Source organism: Arachis ipaensis, chromosome B10, assembly GCF_000816755.2.
Source record: "Arachis ipaensis cultivar K30076 chromosome B10, Araip1.1, whole genome shotgun sequence".
Lineage (NCBI taxonomy): Eukaryota > Viridiplantae > Streptophyta > Magnoliopsida > Fabales > Fabaceae > Arachis > Arachis ipaensis.
The window spans coordinates 73,111,344-73,121,846 of NC_029794.2; positions in this window are offsets into that span (position 1 = coordinate 73,111,344).

The following is a 10,503-nucleotide window of genomic DNA, read 5'->3' on the forward strand; positions in this document are numbered from 1 at the left end:
GTCTAGGATTATGAAATCAGCAGGGATGTAGTGGCCTTCAACCTTTACCAAGACATCCTCTGTAAGTCCATAAGCCTGTTTCCTTGAATTGCTGCCATCTCTAGTGAGATTCTTGCAGCTTGTACCTTAAGGATCGCTAGCTTCTCCATTACAGAGAGTGGCATGAGGTTTATACTTGACCCCAGGTCACACAGAGCCTTCTCAAAGGTCATGGTGCCTATGGTACAAGGGATTGAGAACTTTCCAGGATCCTGTCTCTTCTGAGGTAATCTCTGCCTAGTCAAGTCATCCAGTTCTTTGGTGAGCAAGGGGGTTCATCCTCCCAAGTCTCATTACCAAATAACTTGGCATTTAGCTTCATGATTGCTCCAAGGTACTTAACAATTTGCTCTTCAGTAACATCTTCATCCTCTTCAGAGGAAGAATACTCATCAGAGCTCATGAATGGCAGAAGTAAATTCAATGGAATCTCTAGGGTCTCTGTATGAGCCTCAGATTCCCATGGTTCCTCATTAGGGAACTCCTTGGAGGCCAATGGACGTCCATTGAGGTCTTCCTCAGTGGAAATCATTGCCTCTTCCTCCTCTTCAGGTTCGGCCGTGTGAGTTATGTTGATGGCCTTGCACTCTCTTTTTGGGTTCTCTTCTGTATTACTTGGGAGAGTACTAGGAGGGAGTTCAGTAATTTTCTTACTCAGCTGACCTACTTGTGCCTCCAAATTTCTAATGGAGAATCTTGTTTCAATCATGAAACTTTGAGTGGTTTTAATTAGATCAGAGACTATGGTTGCTAAGTCAGAATGGCTCTGCTTAGAATTCTCTGTCTGTTGCTGAGATGATGATGCAAAAGGCTTGCTATTGTTAAACCTATTTCTTCCACCATTACTGTTGTTGAAGCCTTGTTGAGGCCTCTATTGTTCCTTCCATGAGAGATTTGGGTGATTTCTCCATGAAGGATTATAGGTGTTTCCATAGGGTTCTCCCATGTAATTCACCTCTTCCATTGCTGGGTTTTCAGGATCATAAGCTTCTTCTTTAGATGAAGCTTTTTTGGTACTGTCTATTGCTGCTTGCATTCCAAATAGACTCTGAGAAATCATACTGACTTGCTAAGTCAATATTTTGTTTTGAGCCAATATGGCATTCAGAGTGTCAATCTCAAGAACTCCTTTCTTCTGATTCGTCCCATTATTCACAGGATTCCTTTCAGAAGTGTACATGAATTGGTTATTTGCAACCATTTCAATGAGTTCCTGAGCTTCTGCAAGCGTCTTCTTCAGATGAAGAGATCCTCCAGTAGAGCTGTCCAATGACATCTTGGACAGTTCAGACAGACCATCATAGAAGATACCTATGATGCTCCACTCTGAAAGCATGTCAGAAGGACACCTTCTGATCAATTGTTTGTATTTTTTCCCAAGCTTCATAGAGTGATTCACCTTCCTTCTGTCTGAAGGTTAGGACTTCCACTCTAAGCTTACTCAATTTTTGAGGTGGAAAGAACTTTGCCAATAAGGCATTGACTAGCTTTTCCCAAGAGTTCAGGCTTTCCTTAGGTTGTGAATCCAACCATATCCTAGCTCTATCTCTTACAGCAAAAGGGAAGAGCATAAGTCTGTAGACCTCAAGGTCAACCCCATTGGTCTTGACAGTGTCACAGATTTGCAAAAATTCAGCTAAGAACTGATGAGGATCTTCTAATGGAAGTCCATAAAACTTGCAATTCTGTTGCATTAGAGAAACTAATTGAGGCTTAAACTCAAAGTTGTTTGATCCAATGGCAGGGATTGAGATGCTTCTCCCATAGAAGTCGGGAGTAGGTGCAGTAAAATTACCAAGCACCTCCCTTGCATTGTTGGCATTGTTGTTGTTTTTGGCTACCATGGCTTCTTCTTGTTTGAAAAGCTCTGTCAGGTCCTCTACAGAGAGTTGTACTTTAGCTTCTCTTAACTTTCTCTTCAAGGTCCTTCCAGGTTCAGGATCAGCCTCAACAAGAATGTCTTTGTTCTTACTCCTGCTCATATGAAAGAGAGAGGAGAAGAAAGTATGGAATCCTCTATGTTACAGTATAGAGATTCCTTGAGATGTCAGAGGAAAAGAAGAATAGAAGGATAAGGTAGAGAATTCGAACTTATAGAGAGAAAGTCCGAATTGTTGCTAGTGGAGGAGTGTTAGTTCTTAAAAAGAAGGATGTGAGAAGAGGGGAAGAATTTTCGAAATTAAATTTAAAAAGATTTTGAAATAATTACAAGAAATTTTGAAAAAAATTGATTGATGATTTTCAAAAATTAAAATTGAGAAAGTAATTAAGTGATTTTGAAAAAGGATTTTGAAATTAGAAATAAAAAAGATATGATTGAAAATCAATTTTGAAAAAGATGTCATTGAGAAGATATGATTGAGAAAATGATTTGATTTTGAAAAAGTATGAAAATTTGAAAAAGATTTGAATTAAAAACAAAATCTTCCCTCTTGTGCTATCCTAGCGTTAAACGCTCAGAATGGTATCCATTCTGGCATTTAACGCCCAAAATTCTACCCTTTTGGGCGTTTAACGCCCAGCCAGGTACCCTGGCTGGCGTTTAAACGCCAGTTTTCCTTCCTCACTGGGCATTTTGAACGCCCAGCTTTTTCTTTGTAATTCCTCTGCTGAATGTTCTGAATCTTCAATTCTCTCTATTATTGACTTGAAAAGACATAATTTTGAAAATTTTTTGAATTTTTAATGATGAGAAACAACCAAAATGCAACTAATCATGGAAAACTAAGATCAAACAAACAATGCATGCAAGACACCAAACTTAGAAATTTTCATATTAGAGACACTAACAAATTGAGAATATTTATGAAAAACAACAAAACACACAAAACAAGAGAGTTTAAAGATCAGAACAAGGAAATCATCAAGAACAACTTGAAGATTAATGAAGAACAAAATTCATATATTCGAAAATTGCAAGAAAATTAAAAATATGCAGGACACCAAACTTAAAAATAGACATTAGACTCAAACAAGAAAATTATTTTTTATTTTTATAATTTTATTTATTTTTTTTTTTGTAATTTTTTCGAAAATTAATTGGAGAAAGAGAAAATAAGGAATTCAAAATTCTTAATGAGAATTCCAGGAATCATGCAATGTTAGACTAAAACTCCGGTCCAGGAATTAGACACGGCTTACTAGCCAACCAAGCTTTCAATGAAAGCTTCGGTCCAAAACACTAGACATGGCCAATGGCCAACCAAGCTTTAGCAGTTCATTACATTCAACTGCAAAATTGATAGAAATCAACAAGCTCTTGTGATGATAAGTTGAAACCTCGGTCCAAAAGTTTAGACATGGTTTCACAACCAGCCAGACTTCAACAAATCATCATGAAACTCTAGAATTCATTCTTAAAAACTCTGAAGAACAGAATAGAATTTTTTTTTTAAAATAAAAAGTAAAAAGCTTAAACATAAAATAAAATTACCTAATCTAAGCAACAAGATGAACTGTCAGTTATCCAAACTCGAACAATCCCTGGCAACGGCGCCAAAAACTTGGTGCACAAAATTGTGATCATCAATGGCGCCAACAACTTGGTACGCACAATTGTAATCTCAACTCTTCATCACAACTCCGCACAACTAACCAGCAAGTGCACTGGGTCGTCCAAGTAATAAACCTTACGTGAGTAAGGGTCGATCCCACGGAAATTGTCGGCTTGAAGCAAGCTATGGTTATCTTGTAAATCTCAGTCAGGCAGATTCAAATGGTTATGGAGAATTAATAATTAAAAGATGAATAAAATATAAAATAAAGATAGAGATACTTATGTAATTCATTGGTGAGAATTCCAGATAAGCGTATGAAGATGCTTTGTTCCTTCTGAACCTCTGCTTTCCTATTTCCTTCTTCCTATCATTCATACTCCTTTCCATGGCAAGCTTATGTTGGGTTTCATCGTTGTCAATGGCTACCTCCCGTCCTCTCAGTGAAAATGGTCCAAATGCACTGTCACCGCACGACTAATCAGCTGTTGGTTCTCGATCATGTTGGAATAGGATCCATTGATCCTTTTACGTCTGTCACTACGCCCAACACTCCCGAGTTTGAAGCTCGTCACATTCATCCCTTCCCAGATCCTACTTGGAATACCACAGACAAGGTTTAGACTTTCCGGAACTCAGAAATGCTGCCAATTGATTCTAGCTTATACCACGAAGACTCTGATCTCATGGAATGGAAGGCTCGTTTGTCAGGCGAGGCAACCATGCGTCATGAACCAGAAGGCTAAGAGATACGCACTCAAGCTATTGCAAGTAGAACGAAAGTGGTTGTCAGGCACGTGTTCATAGGTGAGAATGATGATGAGTGTCACGGATCATCACATTCGTCAGGTTGAAGAACGAGTGTATATCTTAGAGAAGAAATAGGCTTGAGTTGAATAGAAAAACAATAGTACTTTGCATTAATTCATGAGGAACAGCAGAGCTACACACCTTAATCTATGGTGTGTAGAAACACCACCGTTGAAAATACATAAGAACAAAAGGTCTAAGCATGGCCGAATGGCCATTCTCCCAAAGAGGGTTCAATCATCAAAACATGATTCAAAGATGATCAAAAGATGAATTGAAAGATGAAAATACAATAGCAAAAGGTCCTGTTTATAGAAAACTAGTAGCCTAGGGTTACAGAAATAGGTAATTAATGCAGAAATCTTCTTTCGGGCCCACTTGGTGTGTGCTTGGGCTGAGCATTGAAGCTTTCACATGTAGAGACTTTTCTTAGAGTTAAACGCCAGCTTTTGTGCCAGTTTGGGCGTTTAACTCCAGCTTTTATGCCAGTTCTGGCGTTTTGACGCCAGAATTTCTATGCTGACTTGGAACGCCGGTTTGGGCCATCAAATCTCAGGCAAAGTATGGACTATTATATATTTCTGGAAAGCCCAGGATGTCTACTTTCCAATGCAATTAAGAGCGCGCCAATTGGGCTTTCGTAGCTCCAGAAAATTCACTTCGAGTGCAGGGAGGTTAGAATCTAACAGCATCTGCAGTTCTTTTTTAGCCTCTGAATAAGATTTTTGCTCCGGTCCCTTAATTTCAGCCAGAAAATACCTGAAATCACAGAAAAACACACAAACTCATAGTAAAGTCCAGAAATGTGATTTTTATTTAAAAAATAATAAAAATATAATAAAAACTAACTAAAATAAACTAAAAACATACTAAAAACAATGCCAAAAAGCGTATAAATTACCCGCTCATCACTCCCCATGGGTCAGAACAGGGAAGCAAACCCTTTCATCAGAATCAAGTGCTACTAATTCATAGTTGTTCTCCTGATCTCTACTACTACAGATTCGATGTTATTCTCTAAGCTCCGCACAGAATTCAGAATTAACTACAGAAACACACATCAGGACGAGGGAGTCCAGCCAGTCGGACATACCCTCAGGAACTTTGGAAGATGTCTTGACAATATTTTTGCAAGAAGACATGGTCAAATAGTCCTACAGCTAGAAAAAGAAGATGGATTACTAACCTAAACAGCTCGGGAAAAAAAGAAATCAGCTCGACAAAACATGACTCAAGCATACAAAAAGTAAAAGGAAAACCACAGGGCATGCACTAAGGTCCAGGGGCATCCTTTAGAGGCAGGGATAGAGTAAGGACTCAGAAAAAAAAGTCTACAAGGCTACACCCCAACAAAACTCTCAGCAAAGGAAAATAATCCCCTTCCAAACAAGCAACGACACGAGAAGAAAATCAAAGCAAGCCATCAGAAAATCGTTATCTTCTACAAATTTATCAGCAAAACTACCAAGATGGTGAAAGTCATCAAAGGAGAAATCTTTTTTAGAAGCAAGCAGATTCATAAGCCTCAGTAACGACATGCAGTTCATACCAAAGGACACAAACTAGAGTCCTTTGCAAGTACCACCACCCTCCGGTGACGAAGGATCAGCATCACCAACAAGTCCAACAAGTCGGACACGGTAGCTCCAGCCACCACCCACAAGTCAGACACATCAGCGCCGACCAGCACAGAAGATCTCGTCCGAGATCGACCTACAGTTTCAGGTAACTCTCAGAACAGAGAGATACAGAGAGGGAAGAAAAGGAAACGGCAAAATGGGAGATAATGAGTTTTAACTTTGCATGTTTCCAAGGAAACGCAAAATGAGCGTTGCAATTAAAAAGGAGTGAGAAAAACTCTCTGCATTCAAATCACCAAAGGGAGTTCTACCACAAAGACCGAAAAGAAATGCTCGAGCTCGGCTTCTCCAAAAGAGATCAAAGTCTAAAAAGGACTCAATCTCAGAAGGAAGACCGCGCTCAAGCAGGGGCACTGTTCAGGTCCTGGGTCGAGCCGTACGACCCGGGTTGATTAAAGACAAGACGACCGACCTGTTCAAGTTTGGAATCCCCGACCTCTTCTCAAAGAGGTCGGTCAAATCGCCATGGGAGCCCAAAGCAAGCCTAAATAAAGAAGCACAGTCTAAATCTAAAGGCGGTCAGAACCCAAAAAGATAAGGCGGCTCCCTAAAGGATAAGATAAGATAACTATCTTATCCCCAGAAAGGTCACTCCACACTATTATAAATACACTGGAGCACCCAGGTATAACTCATACTCTGATTCTACACTAAATACCTGCTCAAAGCTCTTGTTAACTTAAGCATCAGAGTCTCTTGCAGGTACCACCACCCTCCGGTGACGAAGGATCAGCAGCTCTACCAGATCCAACAGGTCGGACACAACAGCTCTGACCACCACCGCAGATCTCATCCGAGATCGACCTACAGTTTCAAGTAACCCTCGGAACAGGAACTAAGTATGGAATCATGACCAACAAATCTAGAAGTAAATAAGTTATAATGAAGTAACTAGACTTAGGGGACATAACAAGTAGATGCTAAGGATGACCCTTGAATATCCATAGAACCAAGAAGTAGTAAGTAAAAGACCCAAGGCTCTAAGCATCAACTACTAAGATGAAAGAAAGAAACAAATAGCTCAAAGAGCCAAGATCTTATTAGATGCTTGTGGTGAAGATGTGTCAAGAAGAGAAACTTGGGCAGGTAAATTCTTAGGGGTGTTTCAACACCTAGTACCCTAAAACCAACTGGTTTGGGAGTGCTAATTGAAAGCCTAATCTAAAGGGTCGTCTTGAGACAAAACACTTAGAGTCATGGTCAATCAAATAGCAACAAAAGAGAAGTAAAAAGAAAAGAACAATCAAAAGAAAAAAAGAACAATTCTTGCTACTTCAAGGTGACAATCAATAGAAAGGGCTCCTAAGGCAAGCACTTAAAAGAAAACTCAAAGGTCTAGGAGTTCATTATGATATGAAGACAATAAGGTTCATGCATGAGTTGATACTTATCCCTTATCTTTAGTTATGAATATAATCTCTTTAAGGTCAAGTCTCAACCAGCTAAGAATAACTCACATTGATTTTCTTGGGGACAAGTAAAGCTTAAGTTTGGTGTTGTGATAACTTGCATCATCTACCTCTTTCTCCTACCTAAAAGGACCATAAAAAGGGTGTAATCTCATTCAATCAATGCAATTTCATGAGTAAATGGTGAATATTATGGTACATTACTTTGAAATGAGCTTGTCTTGAATTTTAAGGTGAAAAGAGCAACAAAGGAAGGAGGAAACAAGAAAAAGAAGCTGGGCGTGTGAAGTTGGGCGTGGCACACCAGCAATAGGGCGTGGCACGCCAATTGACAATTTCAGAAAAGGATTCATGGAGCATTAATATGGGCATGGCACGCCAGGGCCAGGCGTGGCACGCCAACTATACTTTCCAGAGAGCATTTGTGAAGATCACAAAGGGGGCATGGCACGCCAAGCTGGGTGTGGCATGCCAACCCCCTAGTCAATACTGGGTGTGCCACTTGGGTTCGAAGGCGAGGCACGCCAGTTCATTGGTCCAGAAAGGGGACTTGAAGGTTCAACACTGGGTATGCCACTTAGGCTCGAAGGCGTGGCATGCCAACTCTACTCATGACTTGGGCGTGCCACTTGGGTTCAAGGCATGGCACACCAAGCTTGAAGGAGCACACACCAACAAGGGGTGTGCCACTTGAACTCGAAGGCGTGGCACGCCAATACGTTTGACCAGAGGAACATGGAGGAAGTACCAATGCTGGGCGTGCCACTTGGATCCCAGGCGTGGCATGCCAATGCTTGCAAAGCTTAAGAACAAACACTGGGCATGCCACTTGATGTCGAAGGCGTGGCACGCCAACTCTAGCACCAAAGGAAGAAGAAGTCTGGGCGTACCACTTGGGACTTAAGGCGTGGCACGCCAAGATAAAGATAACCATGGGCGTGCCACTTGAATGCTGGCCGTGGCACGCCAGTCACTGGACCAGGGGAACTCATTCATGCCTTATTATGGGCATGGCACGGTAGTGTTATTTTCTAGAGAAGAATGAGGAAGCCTTATTATGGGCGTGGCACGCCACCCATTGGGTGTGGCATGCCAGTGTTGTTTTCCAGAGAGGAAGGATGAAGTGCGTATGATGGGCGTGCCACGTTAGTTCAAGATTCCAGGGAAGAAGAGCAAAGGGAAGAACCTGGGCGTGCCACTTGAGTTCGAAGGCGTGTGATAAACCACTATTTTATGGTTTATCTTGTGTTTAATTGAGTGGTTTCATCAAGCCTTTACCTACTTATTCATATGATTTTCATGATTTTATAATCCCTTCCTAGTATTGTTTTATGATTGAAAACTTGATTCCTAAAGATCTTTAATTAGTATATTTTAATTCTCCTTTATACCATTCGATGCCGTGATCCATGTGTTAAGTGTTTCAGGCTTTACAGGGCAGGAATGGCTTAGAGAATGGAGAGGAAGCTTGCAAAAATGGAAGGAATACAAGAAACTAAGGAGATGACCAGCGAACACCGACGCGCGCATGGCTCATGCGAGTGCGCGGAATGGAGAAAATTGCAGCGACACGTGCACGTGCCTGACGCGTACGCGTGGATTGGAGTTTGCACGAATGACGCGAACGCGTGGATGACGCATACGCGTGACAAGGAAAGTCGCTGAATGATGCGAACGCGTGACCTGCGCGATCTGCAGAAATAACAGAAAACGATGGGGGCGATTTCGGGCCACGTTTTGACCCAGTTTTCGGCCCAAAAACACAGAATAAAGCCAAGGAACATGTAGAGACTCAACACAACACACATGACACAGAGAGATACATTCACATATTCTCATTAGGATAGTTTTAGGTTTTTAGATCTGAATTTAGAGAGGATTACTCTCCCTCTAGGTTCTCTTTACATTCCCAGGTTATTGCTTTTGCTTTTGGATATTGAAGAGTCATTATCTCCGTTGAAGATACTATTCTATTTTGTTTCCTTACTTACTCTTTTATTTATACCATATTCTTAATTCTTGTTTAAAATAGTGATTGGATTATTTTCATGAATTGTTAGTGAAAAGGATTGCTTTTATCTTTAATTAATTTTCAAAGCTTTATTTTGTTCAATTTATCATGTCTTCTTTTTGTATTTCTATAAGCATTATATTCATGTCAATGGAGTAGATTCCCTACTTGACATGGGGGTTGATTAGGAGGAGACACTTGAGTTGGAAGGCTTAAGTGATGGTTAAACTGGAAGTTATTGGCTAGTTCTGTATTTACTAATGCTAGACCTTTCCAAGGAAGAGGACTAGGATTTGCGAATAAGGGTTAGCTCAATCACTTGACTTTCCTTTATTTAGTAAGGGTTAACTAAGTGAAAATAACAACCTTTTTAATGTTACACTTAAGAGATCCCAACAAGGATAGAACTTCCAATTAATCATTCCCCCAGTCAAGGCTTTTTATCTAGAATATTAAGAATCATTCTTAGTTTTTATTGCTTTAATTTACAATTATTTAATTGCTCATTATTCAAATCTCAAACTCTCGTGGAAATTCCTAATTAATAAAATAGCATCCTTTCTCGCAACTCATTGGGAGACGACCTAGGACTCATACTCCCAGTGTTTTTATATATTCTAAATTTTTGTGACACTTTTCTAAATTGGTGAGGTAGATTTTAGTTGGTTAAGAGCTATACTCGCAATGCTGTTCTATTATTTTATAATCTCTTAATTGGCCTAACTTTCGACACTCGTCAGTTTTTGGCACCGTTGCCGGGGAGTTGCAATTGTGTGCTAAATTATTAATTAGTGTACATATTTTTATTTTATTTGCGTATTTTATTTTTATTTTATTACCATGAGCTATATGTTTCTTTCATTAAATGACGTGTTCACTGCCTGATCCGAGCTTAGCTGCATTTGATCCTGAAATTGAAAGAACTATTTCACGTATTAGGCGAGCTCGGTGCAGGTTAGCCTCTGAAGGTTGTGAAGTGATTATTATCGATTCACCAGTCTCATCTGAGGGAGAATCTGAACCGCCATCTGAGAGAGAAACACACTCCTTTACTACTAATTCAGTTGATTCACGTGCAGATAACATGGCAGCACCTAGGA